Source organism: Schistocerca cancellata, chromosome 4, assembly GCF_023864275.1.
Source record: "Schistocerca cancellata isolate TAMUIC-IGC-003103 chromosome 4, iqSchCanc2.1, whole genome shotgun sequence".
Classification (NCBI taxonomy): Eukaryota; Metazoa; Arthropoda; class Insecta; order Orthoptera; family Acrididae; genus Schistocerca; species Schistocerca cancellata.
In genome coordinates this window covers 298,040,136-298,059,368 of record NC_064629.1, presented here as the reverse complement: position 1 = coordinate 298,059,368, position 19,233 = coordinate 298,040,136, and positions in this window count along the sequence as shown.

Here is a 19,233-nt window from a genome sequence, read left to right as displayed (position 1 = left end):
AAGAAAACATTAATTAAAAACGAAAATAACAATTTAAAATAGAAAACAAATATAAGAAAAATAAATAATTAGAATATTAATTAATGTTTAGATATGTTAATTAAGTATGTTGAAAATATTCTGACAGCTCATTCCCTACAGCTTATTTTCCAAAAATAATATTTCAGAAACCAGAATTATTACACATGGATGTATGTGACTTGAAAGCTTCTTTAACATGTGTTGTAACAAAAGTTATCTTTGTCAAAGCTAGTTAACGGTGATGGGTTACTTCGCAGCTCTTGAAGTGTTACGAACGTTGATTATAAAGTTTTCAATAACGTTAATTACATATCAACTTATATATGAAAAATATTTTTTTATCTGCCGTCGTTTCGAAGATATTCCCTCTAAACCTAACATGCAAATTTACTTCTCAGGGTGTGTTTTAGCCTTCAAAAGCGAAAGTGGGCAAAACAAAATGTTACGTATGATGTTATTTTGCCCCTCTACGAACCCGCCAAGTTTCATCAAGATCGTTCATTTACTCTTGGGAATGTTCCTTTGTGAGTCAACAAGATAAAATCCAACAGATTTAAAATAAAAGTCCACGTCCACGAAGGGAGGTAATAGCTTCATTTGAGAGTAAGCGAAACTTTTTAAAATTTCCACTTCCGTGAGTGTAGCTGAAGTAACAATATAAAAGAGATGCCACCATTCCATTACATAGCAGGCAACGTCAAAACGCAGCTCCTGCTTCGCGTCAGTGCTGAATCAATGCTTTGTGCTTTGTCACAACACAGCAAACAACAAGGCGATCGCACCACACTTTCGTCAAACTGCGTGGACCAGCAGCCTCTCGTCGCTGTGTATGACTCCGTCCTACCCATTCCAACCGAGTAACAGCTCTGTGCAACTCTCAGGTCAGGCCAAGAAAATTATTTCCGAAATGCATAACTCCTTTAAATATTTTATTATTACTTTGTAGTGTTTTTTTTTTTTAGCTTAGAGCAACTGTATGAGTAAATGGAATTAATTGTGGCACAAACTAAGCGAGTACGCAACGGACATCATTTCATCACTGTACATGTTTCAACGGCATTCCTCTGATAATGTTTACTTATGACAACCGCAGGTAAGTACATAGCACCGTAATACAAATCTACCTTCGTTTTCATCAAGTGTTAGATCAACTTTTCCATTTTTCTGGATTGATGTATTACAGTTTAGTTCTTACCAATCGTGAATCCCATGCCCTCATTAGCATCCACCTCGCAACATTTACTCTGGAAATCATCATGACATCAAGATCATTTCTTTAAATGGTATCATCTGCATGTTTCTCATCTTCTAATGTCCGTTTTTAATTAAATTTCACAGTTTAAAACGCTGTACGACTTATCAACACTAATTCTTTTGCTCTTTTGCCAGAATTCCTCTCCCCCCCCCCTCCCCCTCCTTCTCCACCTTCCACTTACTCCTCCTTTCCCAAATGTCGAGTAAAACGAAGATAAATGACATAAAAAACAGGCAACAATTTTAATTATAACAACTTACTCTCATATTTCATTTCAAACATAATATTGTTACTATTGTTACTTCTATTACCACTACACAGTGAAATGTCATACACAATGGAGCTACCAATGTAATCAATCATTATTTTTCCTGTATTTTACGAGAGTCACAGGATATGCATCAGAACCATCTTACAAATATAGGCTGTCACTAAGTGGACCTTTTGATTTTCAACCAAAATATCGTGAACCGTTTTTCGGAAAATTAACTATCTATATACAGCGTGGTAATTGAAAGATCTGATTCTGCATTTTTGCAGTGTAGTGTAGATATTGTAGCCGTCCGGTGTGGCCGTGCGGTTCTAGGCCCTTAAGTCAGGAACCGCGTGTCCACTACGGTCGCAGGTTCGAATCCTGCCTCGGGCATGGATGTGTGTGATGTCCTTAGGTTAGTTAGGTTTAAGTAGTTCTAAGTTCTAGGGGACTCATGACCATAGATGTTAAGTCCCATAGTGATCAGAGCCATTTGAATCATTTTTGTAGGTATTGTAATGGCATTGTGGACACACAGAGGTATACAGCAAAGGACGCTCTGTCCAATCAAAGGTAGAAAAGAAACTACAGAACAATCCGAAGGAACTTTGCATCGTAATTCGGAATAACACAGGCACTGCAGTATCCTATTTATTCGCCAACACCAAGCAAGTGACTTTCAAGTAAAAACGTCTATATGCGTAATGGATGCACGAGTACAGATTTTAGACACATGGTTGACGACGTATGGAAGTTTGGGGCTGGCCGTGAGTCGTGTTCGGATAGCCAAATAGTATGGCGACCGCTCGCGATAACCGGTAAATCCGGATTCGAGTCCCGTACGCCACAAATTTTCGTTGTCTTCATTTTACTATACAGCTGATGGTAGTATATATTCGCAACTGTGGATGCATTTCATGAACTGAAAACCTTGGCATGTTGCGTTGTATTTGCGTCAGTTGTTTATATGCTGTGATTTCCCGCCGCACGGTTTTTTGCGGTGTTAGGCGTACGTCAGATGGCATACGAGGACTAAACAGGACGGCGGTGCAGAGGCACCGACGGTTGTTTACCTCGCGCGTGGGTCAACAGCCGCTTTGTACACCTGACGTTCAAGCAGCGATTCTCCCACGCACACAGAGCCGCGTCCATTAACTGACAAGTTGAATCAGGCTGCAGGCTGCTGCTGCCTACTCGCGTTGTCCAAACACGTGAAGGCTGCAGTATTTGTATCTGCGCAATAGTTCCTAGGCCTTTGACGTTAACAGCTCCCAACCTTTTCCAGCTGTCTCCATCTACGATTACAAAGCGAATCACTATAAATTACATTCGCCAATGGAACAGAGAATATCTAATTTTACCTTCATCGTTTGTATCAGTGCCCAGAGGCTGTGGAATATTTACAGATACAACCTTAAAAAAGGTCTTGGGGTATTTAGGTACACTTTCGCATGATGTAACTGAGTGTGTCAGACGAGCTTTTCACCATTTTCTTACACTCTGTCTCACCAGCCAAAGAAGGCCTCAACAATACTTGTTTCTCTTCTTTCATATCTCCTTTTATCTCAACCTGATATGGTTGACGACTCAACAGTATTCCGTGTTCGAATAGTTTATATCTACTCAGTTGTCAGGAGACTGTAATTCGCTTAAATGTGTGGAATGGCAAATAATGCTGTTCATGAATTAGTACTTTATGTCTGGTTGATTATGTTATTACTAACTAAAATGTAATGCTAGTCAGCGAAAACTATTCAGATGAAAAGGATTCTGGCCTATTTACCCGATCCACTTACTATGATTTAGGTTTTTCATCGTTTTCCGAAGTCTTTGTAGATGAATTCCGGGTTTGTCCCTTCTAAATGACCCATACTTCACACTTCTTTGTTTCTTTGCCCGTTACCAAGACTTATAAAACAAAGTAAATTATTACACACTACTTTTCACTGTGGAATCTCGTACTTCAATGTTTGACTATTCTGAAATTTTCTTTTAAGGTTTTGTGGATGTATTAAGACGTGTTCTATGACCTTTTGTAGTTAGAGGAAGGACTGAACTGATTATAAATAAAGCAGCTAAAATGATCGTAAACATGTTTTCCATGCCATCTCTCGTAGGCACACCACAGTTTCCAAATGGTCTACCAAAAAATGTAAACCTTCCCATTTCGCTTATTAGGAATCAGAATATGTAATCATTCCACTTCATATCGGCACCAGACGTTTCTCTCAGTTAACAGTATGAATCGATTTTCTTCAGTCGAGACTAGTACTGGAAGCTGACACTGCAGTTGTGACTCATTAATCGAATAGTCATAAGCTGCTACATTTTTATGACCCACCAACTGCAGATACTAACACTCATTAAAACTTAATTATCAATCTTTACTCCGCGCTGATATTTGGTCCACATATGAAGGGGGAATAACTACAATTTTTCATGAGTAACAATTCTTCATAGACCTATGCCCCCCCAAACCACCGTACGGTCAGTAAGTCTCCGCACGAGCTCTAATTTCTCTGATTTCCCCGTCCTGCCTATTTGGCGAGATACAGGGGTGAGGCATTTAAAACCGGTTTTGGAAATTTCTGGAAAACTAAAAATCGGATTGAAAAGAGGTTGTAATAAAAATTTGTTCGTCTCGAATGGGGACATCCCTGACCCACCGCCGGCCGGAGTGGCCGTGCGGTTCTAGGCGCTACAGTCCGGAACCGCGAGACCGCTACGGTCGCAGGTTCGAATCCTGCCTCGGGCATGGATGTGTGTGATGTCCTTAGGTTAGTTAGGTTTAAGTAGTTCTAAGTTCTAGGGGACTGATGACCTCAGAAGTTGAGTCCCATAGTGTTCAGAGCCATTTGAACCTGCCCCACCTCCAGGAGTCAGGAGGCGGGTGAGCTTTGAAATCTTAAACCCATTGCGGATTCAGATTCTCCGGAGAAAATACGTAATTTTACTAACTGAACAATAATGCAAATTATGCCGATTCACTAAACACGGTTCTCAAAAGTTTATTCATCAGAGTACAGCATCTGTGAAATAAAATCATTAGCTACTAGTTGTTGTATCAAACTACAAAAGTTCGGGCTATTATGTAGTTCTCGACGCGACGATAAGTGATGTAGATGGAATTTGTGTTCATGCAGTATGCGAAGACCACTTCTTTGCGAAATTCCTGAATCTCGTAAGATTTGCCAAGATCTAATGTATTTTTTACTGTAAAAAATCCCGTTTCTCATTACAGATTTTGGAATAATTGCCTTTCTAACCTCCTGAGGGACCTTAGTCTGATGTGTATTTCTGTTTTTCAACGGTTTTAACGCATTTCCATTACAGTGCCATCTGTCACACAACGAAAAACGTTCAGTACAGAAGTTACACATTCTTTCCCGGAGAATCCGAGTCTGCAATTAAAAATGTGGGTTCGTGCTTAATATTTCAAAGTCGACCCCCTTCCGCCCCGTGGGGGTGGGGAATGGGCTCGAGCTTGTTGTCACTGGATGTCCCCTTTCGAGGAGAACAACTTTTATTACTACTTCTCTTAATCCAATTTGTAGTTTTCCAGATATTTCCAAAAATAGTATGTATAGGAAGAAATAATATGTTTACCGAATCTTCTTGAAACGTACACTTCTAGAGACTGTTACAGCAATCCTCTTCGTGAGGTAAGAACCTCTTGTAAGTAGACTGTTTAGGTTTTTATGTTGGTAACGCCATGTAGCGCTCTATATGAAAATCACTGACTGTGCTGTGTGCAGTCTGTGGCTGGTTTGCATTGTTGGAATTTGCCATTGTAGTGTTGGGCAGTTGGCTGTTAACAGCGCGTAGCGTTCCGCAGTTGGAGATGAGCCGCCAGCAGTGGTGGATGTGGGGAGAGAGATGGCAGAGTTTTGAGAGCGGATGATCTGAACGTGTGTCCATCAGAGACAGTAAATTTCTAAGACTGGATGTCATGAACTGATATATATATATATATATATATATATATATATATATATATATATATATATATATATAATGACTTTTGAACAATATTAAGGTAAATAGTTTGTTTGTTTCTATCGAAATCTTTCATTTGCTAACTATGCCTATCAGTAGTTAGTGCCTTCAGTAGTTAGAATCTTTTATTTAGCTGGCAGTACTGGCACTCGCTGTATTGCAGTAGTTCGAGTAACGAAGATTTTTGTGAGGTAAGTGATTTATGAAAGGTATAGTTACCTTATTAAAATCCATGGAGAAGAAATAAAATCTTTGAGGTTCGCCGATGACATTGTAATTCTCTCAGAGACAGCAAAGGACTTCGAAGAGCAGTTGAACGGAATGGGTAGTGTCTTTAAAGGAGGATATAAGACGAACATCAACAAAAGCAAAACAAGGATAATGGAATGTAGTCGAATTAAGTCGGGTGATGCTGAGGGTATTAGATTATGAAATGAGACGCTTAAAGTAGTCAAGGAGATTTGCTACTTGGGGAGCAAAATAACTGATGATGGTCGAAGTAGAGAGGATATACAATGTAGACTGGCAATGGCAAGGAAAGCGTTTCTGAAGAAGAGAAATTTGTTAACATCGAGTATTGATTAAGTGTCAGGACGTCGTTTCTGAGAGTATTTGTATGGAGTGTAGCCATGTATGGAAGTGAAACATGGACGATAAATAGTTTGGACAAGAAGAGAATAAAAGCTTTCGAAATGTGGTGCTATAGAAGAATGCTGAAGATTAGATGGGTAGATCATATAACTAATGAGGAAGTATTGAGTAGGATTGGGGAGAAGAGATGTTTGTGGCACAACTTCACCAGAAGAAGGGATCGGTTGGTAGGACATGTTCTGAGGCATCAAGGGAGCACTAATTTAGTATTGGAGGGCAGCGTGGAGGGTAAAAATCGTAGAGGGAGACCAAGAGATGAATAAACTAAACAGATACAGAAGGATGTAGGTTGCAGTAGGTACTGAGACATGAAGAAGCTTGCACAGATAGAGTAGCATGGAGAGCTGCATCAAACCAGTCTCAGGACTGAAGACCACAACAACACAATAGTTACTGTTAGTCAGGGCCGTTCTTTTGTAGAGATTATTGAAAGTCAGATTGCCTTGCGCTAAAAATATTGTGTGCCAGTTTAGTGTTGATCACAACAAGTAAAGAGAGAAATGTCTGAGTACGTTCAGTTCTGCTCAGCTGTTTGAAAATCAAATAACGTAAGAGATTTATCAACACAGTAATTCATTATTTTTTCTAAGGGGGCTTTTCACTCTCCTGTAGTGCTTGCCACTCGAGTACAATGAGATCTTCATAATGCTCCCCGAAACACGCCCCTTTCCTAATCCCACTTTGTATGAGTGCCACACTGACGAATACCACTAAGGAATCGTCTGAATATCTGTCTGTTATTTTGAATTTAAATGTTTTCGTGAAGGATCTGGTTTTAGTAAACAAATTCTGTTCTACCGTCCTCTACCCTCTGATAATTGTTTTTGAAAGCCCTATAGAATTTATTCCCCTACTGAGAGACGAGTTTACTGCTCTCCACCCAACAAATAAGCGTCTCTCACGAGATCATGATATACAGGGTTCTCTACCTGGATCTGAAGCTCCATCGTACAGATAATTGTATTCTACTGACATTTACCGTAAACCTACCACAAGTGATTCAGCGATCCACGCCTCCTCATATCACTCCACCAACAACAATGAAGTTTTTTCAAATCTATGGTTGACCATCTGTGTGACATACCCCAAGGCCCAGCGCCTATTAGCCTGAAGCACGTGACACAAAATAATAAATATAACCCTAAAATAATAGGTAAGCTATTTACAGAACAAATGGCAAGAATAAATAACAAAGTAGTAGTTAACCATACAACGCAAAAGCCGAGGTTCATTGTATTTCCTTTTCTGGAGAACGTCTGGTATCAATTAACGAAATGATGTTAGAATAGCATTCACGATCCACGATAAAATCCAACACAACTACATACACAATCAACAGCCGTGCAGGGATGGATACGCTGTCTCCAGCGTGTATAAACTGGGATATTATGAAAGCCCAAAGGCCTACGTTGGACAGACAGGCAGCATACTTAAAACTACACTCCTGGAAATGGAAAAAAGAACACATTGACACCGGTGTGTCAGACCCACCATACTTGCTCCGGACACTGCGAGAGGGCTGTACAAGCAATGATCACACGCACGGCACAGCGGACACACCAGGAACCGCGGTGTTGGCCGTCGAATGGCGCTAGCTGCGCAGCATTTGTGCACCGCCGCCGTCAGTGTCAGCCAGTTTGCCGTGGCATACGGAGCTCCATCGCAGTCTTTAACACTGGTAGCATGCCGCGACAGCGTGGACGTGAACCGTATGTGCAGTTGACGGACTTTGAGCGAGGGCGTATAGTGGGCATGCGGGAGGCCGGGTGGGCGTACCGCCGAATTGCTCAACACGTGGGGCGTGAGGTCTCCACAGTACATCGATGTTGTCGCCAGTGGTCGGCGGAAGGTGCACGTGCCCGTCGACCTGGGACCGGACCGCAGCGACGCACGGATGCACGCCAAGACCGTAGGTTCCTACGCAGTGCCGTAGGGGACCGCACCGCCACTTCCCAGCAAATTAGGGACACTGTTGCTCCTGGGGTATCGGCGAGGACCATTCGCAACCGTCTCCATGAAGCTGGGCTACGGTCCCGCACACCGTTAGGCCGTCTTCCGCTCACGCCCCAACATCGTGCAGCCCGCCTCCAGTGGTGTCGCGACAGGCGTGAATGGAGGGACGAATGGAGACGTGTCGTCTTCAGCGATGAGAGTCGCTTCTGCCTTGGTGCCAATGATGGTCGTATGCGTGTTTGGCGCCGTGCAGGTGAGCGCCACAATCAGGACTGCATACGACCGAGGCACACAGGGCCAACAGCCGGCATCATGGTGTGGGGAGCGATCTCCTACACTGGCCGTACACCACTGGTGATCGTCGAGGGGACACTGAATAGTGCACGGTACGTCCAAACCGTCATCGAACCCATAGTTCTACCATTCCTAGACCGGCAAGGGAACTTGCTGTTCCAACAGGACAATGCACGTCCGCATGTATCCCGTGCCACCCAACGTGCTCTAGAAGGTGTAAGTCAACTACCCTGGCCAGCAAGATCTCCGGATCTGTCCCCCATTGAGCATGTTTGGGACTGGATGAAGCGTCGTCTCACGCGGTCTGCACGTCCAGCACGAACGCTGGTCCAACTGAGGCGCCAGGTGGAAATGGCATGGCAAGCCGTTCCACAGGACTACATCCAGCGTCTCTACGATCGTCTCCATGGGAGAATAGCAGCCTGCATTGCTGCGAAAGGTGGATATACACTGTACTAGTGCCGACATTGTGCATGCTCTGTTGCCTGTGTCTACGTGCCTGTGGTTCTGTCAGTGTGATCATGTGATGTATCTGACCCCAGGAATGTGTCAATAAAGTTTCCCCTTCCTGGGACAATGAATTCACGGTGTTCTTATTTCAATTTCCAGGAGTGTAGATTCCACGAATATATGCTCTCAAAGAAGGGCGAGATCAAGCAACACTCAGCGTTTGTAGAACGTTTAAAACAAAGCGAGCACCAACAATCCACGTTAGAACGTCTGCAAAATGCAAAAATGTAAAATGCAAAAATCCTAACCTCCCTGAGGACACTGCGATAGTAAAGCACTCAGACATACATAAAGAGTTAGTCTTAGCGATCAGGTGATTACCAGAAACCAAACTTTTTACGACTCTATGTTATCAGTTTTTAAAATGTTCAGTCCGCAGCTCGTGGTCGTGCGGTAGCGTTCTCGCTTCTCGCGCCCGGGTTCCCGGGTTCGATTCCCGGCGGGGTCAGGGATTTTCTCTGCCTCGTGATGACTGGGTGTTGTGTGATGTCCTTAGGTTAGTTAGGTTTAAGTAGTTCTAAGTTCTAGGGGACTGATGACCATAGATGTTAAGTCCCATAGTGCTCAGAGCCATTTGAACCATTTTTTTTTAAATGTTCATCTGAGTAGCACCCTGCTTTTAGTACAAGTAGCAAGCGCTATGCACGTAACTTAAGAAGAATGCATCACCAATTTTTATAAATTTTAATTTTTGACAATCCTCTTACTGCTGAGTGATAACTAACCTTCTGCGTTGTACCTTCTAAAAATCTTACGCAAAATAAATGTAGTAGCTTAACGATGAAGTTATATTTGGTTCTAAATTTTTAATAAATTTACAAATATCATTATTGTAAGTAAACGTTATTAATTTGTTTATGCAGCGATGTAATTTAGCATATAATCCACATTAGTACATGCAGCAAAGAAAGCCCGTCCTGCATGCCCTAAAATGCAGAAATTCACGTAAAGTTCCATATACACAGTAATTTTATTACTTTAATCCAGATTTAGGCTTCCTTTCTTAAAAGCAAATATTTGAAGTAAGTATAGGTAATAGTACCAGTTTCTCACAGCACGTGTGGAGGACTGTTAAGGACGCACGCCATGTGCGCCACCTAAGAAAGGGTTACCTAGTCATCCGACAGTGCGAACAGTATGTTTGTGTCTCTCGTCACGGAAAAGGAACCGCATTATATTGCGCAACGGTATGCCATTTCTTTTTCCGTTAAATTGGGTGAAAACGCGACGACAGCTCACGGTAAGCTTCAGAAGGCTTTTGGAGAGGAGGTTATGTCAAGAGCTCAAGTTTTTCGTTGGCATAAAATGTTTAGTGACGCCAGAACGAATGTTGAGAAGATTAAGACGGCAGTGGACGACCATCAACCTCACGGACGGATGTGCGTGAACTCGTACGATCTGATCGAAGATTATCCGTGAATATGATTGCAGAAGAACTGAACATCAAACGAGAAACGGTTCATCTAGTAATAACAGAGATCTTGGTATGAGAAAAATTTGTGCAAAAGTGGTCCCCAAATATCTCACACCACAACAGCGAGAAACTCAGAAGAATGTGGCAGCCGATCTGTTAGAGCAAACGGAAATCAATCCAGAATTGTTGAGCTGTGTTATTACTGGTGATGAAATTTGGTTCTTTCAGTACGATCCAGAGACAAAATGCCAAAGTTCACAATAGTGCTCAAAGGATCACCCAGACCAAAAAAGCTCGCATGTCAAAGTCAAAAGTGAAATGCATGCTTGTGTGCTTCTTTAATTCCAAAGGAATTGTTCATAAAGAGTGGGTGCCTCCTGGACAAACAGTTAACCGATATTACTACAAAGAAATTTTAGAAAGACTTCGTGAAAGAGGTCTTCGTGTCCATGCTAACACTGCTGCTAATTGGATTCTGCATCACGATAATGCGCCATCCCATACTGCTCTGTCAGTACAGCAATTTTTAACCTCAAAACAAATTTCAGTACAACCACAGCCACCTTATTCACCAGATATCGCTCCGTGCGACTTTTTTCTATTTCCAAGAGTCAAAACGGCGGTCAAGACACGCCATTTTCAAACAACACAAGATGCTAAAAGCTGTGACAAGGGTCTTGGAGGATATTACAGAGGATGAGTTCCAGAAATGTTACCATCAATGACAGAAGCGCTGGAAAAAGTGTGTGCAATCAAAAGGGAACTACTTTGATGGAGACAACACTAAACTTGACTAAAACGGTAAGCAACATTTTTTTCACATCAGTCTCATTACTTTATTGTCGCACCTTGTAGAGAGAGAGAGGGAGAGAGATTTGAGACGAATCTTAATGACGAGGCACAAATAAAAAAAGAAACAGGAAGAATGTTTGGTGAGATGAAATTTAAATGATGAGCCAGTACAGTACTCACAGTGGTATAAGCAGTTTGTCTCACCTCTAAACTGACCATCATTCTCCACAAATCATAGTTCTTCATTGGCCGTCATTCTATCCACTGACAATCATTCTCCACTGACTATCATCCTCCATTGACCATCATTATCCACTGACCATCGTTCTTCATTGATCATCATTCTTCTCTCCACGGATCAACCCCAGTGTAACAGTGACTACCCAGTTCTATGGACAAGTCAGTACAATTAGGGGCAATTTGTTACAGTTTTGGGGCAATTTCTTAGAGTCTCAGGGCAATTTGCTATTGTTTTACTGTAACAAGGAGGACTATTTCTGTGACCACTTTTTAAACAGTGACCCATTCCTTTTTTTTTTAAATGATGACATGTTGCAGTTCTTAAATGGTGATCTGCTTAGTTTTTTAAAAAGAGACAAGTTCTACTTTTTTTTAAATGGTAACACTTTCCATTTTTTAAATGATCTGTTCCATTATTTAAAATAGTAACTGACTCCAGTCTTTAAGCAGTGATCCAGTCCATTCTTAGAAATGGTGATGCTTTCTGTTTTTTTAAACTGTGGAGTGTTCCTTTCTTTTTTAAATGGTGACCTGTTCCATTTCTTTAAATAGACCCATTCCTGATCACTAATACCTTTGAACTTGACACCATTTTTACGCCACATTCTAATAATATACTGATTAAGTATGGAGGTACATATGCAATGCGAATATCTTTGACTTTAACAGAAATAATACATATCTTTGGCCTTCGCTTCTATTCAAGTGAAGGTTACGAAACTTTCATTGCATATGTTAGAACTTGGTGCCACTTTTACACAACTGACTTTTTCATTTTAATACTATGCTGTGATTAGCTGGAAGGGAGTGGGAGAGAGGAGGTGTACAAAGGACAGCTTGACTAGTTCTGGTATCTGTACTGTTTTCTTACTTGACCAACAGGGCGAATTCCATCATCCCGGATTTTAACTGGTTGTTTCATTTTAATGGCACGTAAAATACAAGGCTGTGATTGAATGGTGAGGGGAAGGAAGGGAGGACACGGAAGGTGTGGGAGGAGATGGCTATGATCACATAATGCATTCAAGGTAAAAGTCAAAGTCGAAGGTCTAGGTTGTTTTCCCTGTGTGTAGGCAAACCAAAGGTCAGAGTTCATCTTTGGTCAAGAATCCTCATTACCATCCAACTCACTTTGTTACCTTCATCCATGCTTCTTAGAATATCGTGTGTGAAACCCCAAATTAGGTTTTAATTGATCGGTTTTTTTTTATAACAGTGTCAGTTCCTATCCAGAACATCTTTTTGTTCCATGCTGGTCATAACGCTGAACTCTTAATCTGGTCCAACATACTTCCGCATCTGTTAACATTGGAGCCGATAGATTTGGGAATTGGCTGCATCTGTATTGGAAACAGTTCCTGTACTTTCAATGCTCGCACTGATTGCATCATTAGTACTAATTTCATATTTAGTGGCGGAGAAAAATGTGATCTTTACTAAACAGATGGTCATCACAATGTTCCTCGATCCCACTATCAGGTTTTTCCTCCTAGCCACTTTCTCCTACCCCAGTGCTCATGATCCGCTCTAAAATCCCATTCACACATGTAGCAAGGCATCTTCATGTACCCTGTTACCTGACCAAGAAGAATGGAAATCATTTGAAAATCAACGGGTGTTCTTCATACTTCACATTTTGAAGGAATACTTGACATTATTGTATTCTTAAACGTACTGAATACGCAGTTGGAACTGATACTAGCTCATTTCCAATATGTAGCAATACTGCTTTCAAAATTCGCTTTGAAAACTCTGCAAATAACTTCCGTTCGTTATCATACTTTTAAACTCCCAGTTTCGTCATTAATCCGTCGGTGCGTTTCCAGAACACCATGAAACCATCTTGAAAAAAATCTCTAAGGTCTTTATCACGATTTCTGTACATTGTAAATCATATATCATGTGTAACTAAATTATTTTCACTGAGACGTGATCCCAGAAGTTTTGCTGCATCTTTTGAGAGTCCTAAGCCTGTCGTCAAATTTTTAGTTTCTGTTTGAGTAAGAGGTTTTGGGTGGCTATCGGTACCACCTTCGGTTCAGAGACTTTAAATGTATACGATCATGCTGGTGGAGAGGGTATCGGCAGCCCTTGACCGTGAGGGGCGGATCTAATCGCCGAATCTAAGTTCAGATACAAGATTTTTTTCTTGTTTCTTATGTTGTATCCCGCCACTTTCGTCATACAGAAGCAACAGTGATCGACATGATTCTTCTGTTCGCCCAGTATCATGGGAATAGCTAAGTTAAAACACTTCACTTTACCTTCAGTCCACTTCGTTAATTGCTCCACGCATATGTGACTCAAAGTGTGTGGAGCAAATGACTAGTTCTGTTCTTTGAGCTTAATGCCGCAATGATTTTCGCACAAATTCTGTTTTTTGTCGATGTCTTGTACTTATCACAAAGTTCTATATATGTAACAAAATATACCTAGGCTATTCACACACTGTCTTCCTGGCATTTTAAACACAGCTTCAGTGATACAACACCACTCACAACACCCAGCGTAAGCATTTCCTTCTAGCTCTTGCACTCACTCATCTGTTGATTTCAGTGGTGATGACGAGACATCCTTTTCAAGTTCATTTTCCCCCTCTATTTCACCAGCGTACGAACATGCAATGTTGCCAACATTTACATAAATTACACTACAGTAGTACTGGTAGTACCACTGGACAAAACCCAAGCACGCACAATTTTGTCGTGGGAGGACTGTGGACACAAACCCAGAGAAACACACATAACATATACACATTTACTAGCAGTAAATTACCAACAAATAACAATTTGGACAGTTTACAAAAATTTTCAAATGACAGTGACGTTGTCATACAATGACCGGCACAGATTCCAAACAAACCGCCACTATGGCCTTGCCAACCACTGCCTTCACATGATGCATTAACACATGTCGAATTCAGACAAACACCCATATATCAAAAAATTACAGTACGTACACTGGCACGATTCTTCAAGTTCTCCCGGCGTACTGAATATTCTATGAGGTTGTGGGATTGCCGCCAGATCCTGTTAACTTGTTGCCACAATATTTCGGCTGGCAACCGACAAACCATCTTCAGGTGAGTGTCTGCCACCGGAGACTGTACGTTGACGGTGTCTACTTTATAGCAAAACTTGGAGCGGAAACGTATGCGCATTGGCGGCCATCAGAGCAGCGTCCTCTATCGAAATCCGCGTCCTCTATAAATACTGTTCCATCTATGGCGCGCCCGCCTTCTGTTGGAATATGCACTCGCGTCGCTAAAAACAAATGTCAGATGTCGTCAGACGTGCCAGAAGAAGTTAAAGAGATCACAAGGTCCCACGCTTTGTCCAATTGAAAGCTGTCGTCCCGTTTTATAAGACGTATTTCCACAGACTCTTTAATTACAAAATCCCAAAACGATCTCGCTGGCGCCAAGAATTTTGTGGTAGAATAATGCATAGAATTTCCTGTCGTAACAGGGCTCAGCTGCTGGCGATTTAATGGGCTGCAAAAGGCGAGTGTGGTTCCAAAACCCAGGCAATCATCATAGGCCGCACCACCCGCTCCTTCCGCCTTCATGATTTCTACCTCCCCCTTTATGGTCGTCCCATCCATGTCACCCCCACCCTGAGATACCTTGGCCTCACCCTCGACCGTCACCTCACCTGGACCCCTCACCTCCAGACCATCCAGCAGAAAGCCCATTCCCGCCTCTGCCTCCTGAAACTTCTGTCTGGCTGGACATGGGGATTGCATCCTTCCACCATCCTCCACACCTACAAATCCCTCATCTGCCCTATCCTCTGTTATGCCAGCGTTGCTTGGATCTCCGCACTCACCCACTCTTACAAGGCCCTCCAAATCCTCGAACACCATTTACTCCACCTTGCCTTCCGTATCCGCCTTCCTTCCCCCACATGGCTCCTGTATGAACTCATCCCCTTCCCCCATCTCCTCCTGTTGCCACAACATTTCCGCATCCTTTACATTGTCTGCAGGCTTGATTCCCCCCCCCCCCACACCCTGGTTTCCTACTTCCTCTCCACCCCCCGCCTGTTGCCGTGCCTCTATTGCTGTATCCCTCCCTCTCTCCACCTCCACACCCTCCATCTCCTTCATCAGGGCAATTTCCAGCGCCTTCCCCTCCCAGATAATGAACTTCACCGTGACATATATCCTATCTTCCAACCATAACCTGGCCTTGTTCCCCCCCCCTCCCCAGGGCCCCCTTTTTCCTCTCCCCTCCTTCTCCCAGAGCGGATTTTCCTCCTTCCCCCCTCCCCACCCCGAGACCCTACACCCAACCCTTGCCTCTTTCCCTCCCGCATCCCTCCCTACCCGGCCCTCTTCGGCGCGCCCCCCGCCCATCTCCCTCCCTCTATTCCCCTCCCTCCCTTCTTCCCTTCTCCCTCATCTCCTTGCACCTGGCAGATTCTCCGCTTTGATCATCATCAGTGTGTCATGTCAGTTTGTGTTTAGTGCTGTTTCTCCTGTGTGTTGAGAGGTATGATCCTAATTGTGTGCTGGCCTTGTACTTAGTGTTTCTGTCAGTGTTTGTTATGTGCTACACCATCCATCGATACTTTTATGCTCCAGTCATACTGCGCCTTGTGTTCTTTTAATTGTCCCAGTGTGTGGTTTTTTTCTGTGCGCTACTTTTTTACGGTTTTATCTCCATTTTACAGTCGCCCCTTTTTTGTCTATTGTCTTCCATGATGTTCCCCCCTTTTTTATATCTATGTTCACCATGTTTTCTCCTTTGTTATTTTTAAATGTCTTCTATTGTTGTCTTTCGGCTGAAGAGCAGCGCATATGCTGCTGCCAGCCCACCCCGATAGGGAATTGAAATACAACAAAGGAAAAAAAAGCGAGTGTGGAGGTCATGTTCAACGCAACTTTAATGTACTGTGCGTATCGTCTGCCCTATGCAAGCATTACCACAGAGGCAAGGAACTTCGTAAATCCCGGGGTTTTGCAAACGCAAATCGTCCTTTACCGAACCGAGAAGGGCACCAATCTTCACTGCTGGCCGGAAGATAACTTAAACTTGGTGTTTCCTTGAGATCGTGCCTACTTCAGACGAAAGTTTGGATAAGAATGGATAGAAACACAACTGAAAGCGCTCAATAGAGGAAAATTTCACTGGCCCAATGATATTCTACATGCAGTATGTGCAAGAACTTGTCCCTCTTCTAGCAGCAGTAAGACTGTAGGTCTCTGGAGGAACGAAGCTTATGTAATGATAGGAAAAAAAGCAGAGGTCATTTCCATTCTCAAGAAGGATCGAAAAACATGGGCACAAAACTATAAGACTACATCTCTGACGTCGGTCTGATGTAAAATTGTAGAACACGTTCATGTTAGGTATTATGACATTCCTGTAATCCAAAGTTCTCTGTGTAGGAACCGACATACGTTCCAAAAATAGCGATCGTGCGAAACCTAGCTTGCTCTGTTCGTTCACTGATTTTGGAAAGCAGTAGATATAGGCGCACAGCTTGATGCAGTGTTCCTTGACTTTCGGAAGTGCCTTGCAGTTCCGCACTCTCTCCTAATGAACGAAATATGAGCATACGGAATATTAAAGTGTGTTACTGGAATAAAGAATTTCTTGCAAGCACACCACGGCGTGTAATTCTCAACAGAGAGAAGCCGTCAGATGTAAAAGTAATTTCGGGTGCACTACAAAGAAGTGTTAGATAGCCATTATTTTTCATGAGAGAGATTTATTTTGGAACTCTCTGGCAAAAGGCGTCACTGGAGATATAAAATAGAACATTGTGGGCCGGGAATATCTTCATCATCATTCACCGCTAACTGTCTTATCAAATAATACTGGATACACACTCACTCACCGGGAAGTTACAGTGTAACTGTTTGAACGTTGCCGATGGCAGTAATTTGACATGATGTTTTATAGTCACAAAGACTACCGACTTGTGCCGACATGTATCTAGCAGAACTAGGGAGCCAAGTGACACTGTTACGGGGAAAAGCACTTGTTCTTTACATTAAATCCTGTGGTTTTATTGTTTTGTTTATAAGAAATTGTTTTTTAAATCTGAATTTCAGAACAGGATTTTGTAAGTAATTTCTCATTGTAAGTTTTATCAGAAATTTTCAAAAATCAGAACTTGTGATTTTTATGTGTGCGGCAAGGGATGCAGGGAGGGGTTTTATGGTTGAGGAGGTGCATTTCAGCAGCTATAATTTTAGAAATTATATATGTAGGGTGAATCACCTTAAACTCGCACAGCAAATATTGTGGAAAAGTGGGTGCTATTGATCTGCAGTTTTCACAGAATGGCTTGGTAGTCAGGGTCTCATACTGTTAATAGCCAATCAACAGATTGTGATAATACTTAGAAAGTGTATTTTTGTGCAAAAATGCTCTTTTTTAAATGGAACAGTGCCTATGGACACTAACAAGGGTGAATTAGAGTATCAGTGATGCTTGTCGCAGGACTCTAGTGCGATTCATTTACGAAATACCGTATTTTGAAAAGTTTCCACACCGACTCTTGTACAATACCAGTGGTAGCACACAATAAAGAACAATACAAGTTCATACACGAGTTATATGGTTTCTGAGCAGTAACGAGACAATTGACCATGACTGTTTGTGCTGAAAATGACCACTGGCAGCGGCAATACACACTTCCAGTCTGGTAAGAAACGACTGCCGAACACGAGCTAGCATTTCAGCTGAAATGTCCGAGCAGGCTGCAGTAATACGTCGTTGCATGTCATCATTTGAAATTTGCTTTGTATTTGTTGTAGACAGCGTCTTTCATCTTTCCCCACAGAAAAAGGTCTACAGGTGTCAAATCCAGGAAACGGGCAGGGCAAGGTACAGGTCCTTTGCGTCGAATCCAAAGATCTGAAAAAGTTCTTGAAGACATTCTGTCATACTTCGTGCACTATGGGCTGAAAAGCCGGCATGTTGATACACGAGGTTCCTCCTAGTTCGAAGAGGAAAGTCTTGCAGCATCCGTGGCAGATGGTCTGTTAGGAGGCTGTGATACTTGTGTGCATTCAGTGTTCCGTCTATGAAAAGCGAGCCAGTGAGCTAATGGTTCACTGCCCCACACCACATGTTTACACTCCATGGACGCTGACGTCACACCTGACGACGCCAACGGGAATTGTATACAGACAGTGCCTGTTCCGGTGGTTTACCTGGCCATGCTTGGTAAACGTGGCTTCATCACTAAACAAGACATATGATACATCTGGAGTATCCTGTCTTAAAGTCCACTTACAGAAGTTAACAAGGTTCTCATAATCGTTTCCAATAACTCCTGATTGAGAGAGATGTGATAGGATGGAATCTATGTCGATGGAGAATGTGTAAGACACTTGCCTGAATCATGCCACTTCCTCGTGTAATAGCGCGTAAGCTAACGTGTGCATAGACTGCAACAGCAGCATTAAGATTAATTTCTCCCTCTTCTTTCGTCATTTGTTTCTTTCATTTACGTTGTCTAGGTGTTACACTTCCACTTTCACGTAACTTGTTGAAGACGCTGATAAATAACTGTCGAAATGGTTGACATCTATTGGGACATCTTGCCGCATACACCGTACAAGAAAAAAAAATACGATCTTCCTACTCTCTCCATACACCATCAGCATGTCGGCTTTTTCTGCGTTGGTAAATCCCATCGTCCACTCACGACCCTCTGCTTAGACTGTCACACACTAAGTGACAAGCAAGTCGCAATGCACAAAAGGAACGCACAAGCACACTTTAGGTAAACATAAAAATATCATAACTAGGAACCACGCAGGTTGAATGGCACAAACAAGTGTCTGTGTGGAAACTTCAAAATACGATATCTCGCACTATAATCCTGCGACAAACAC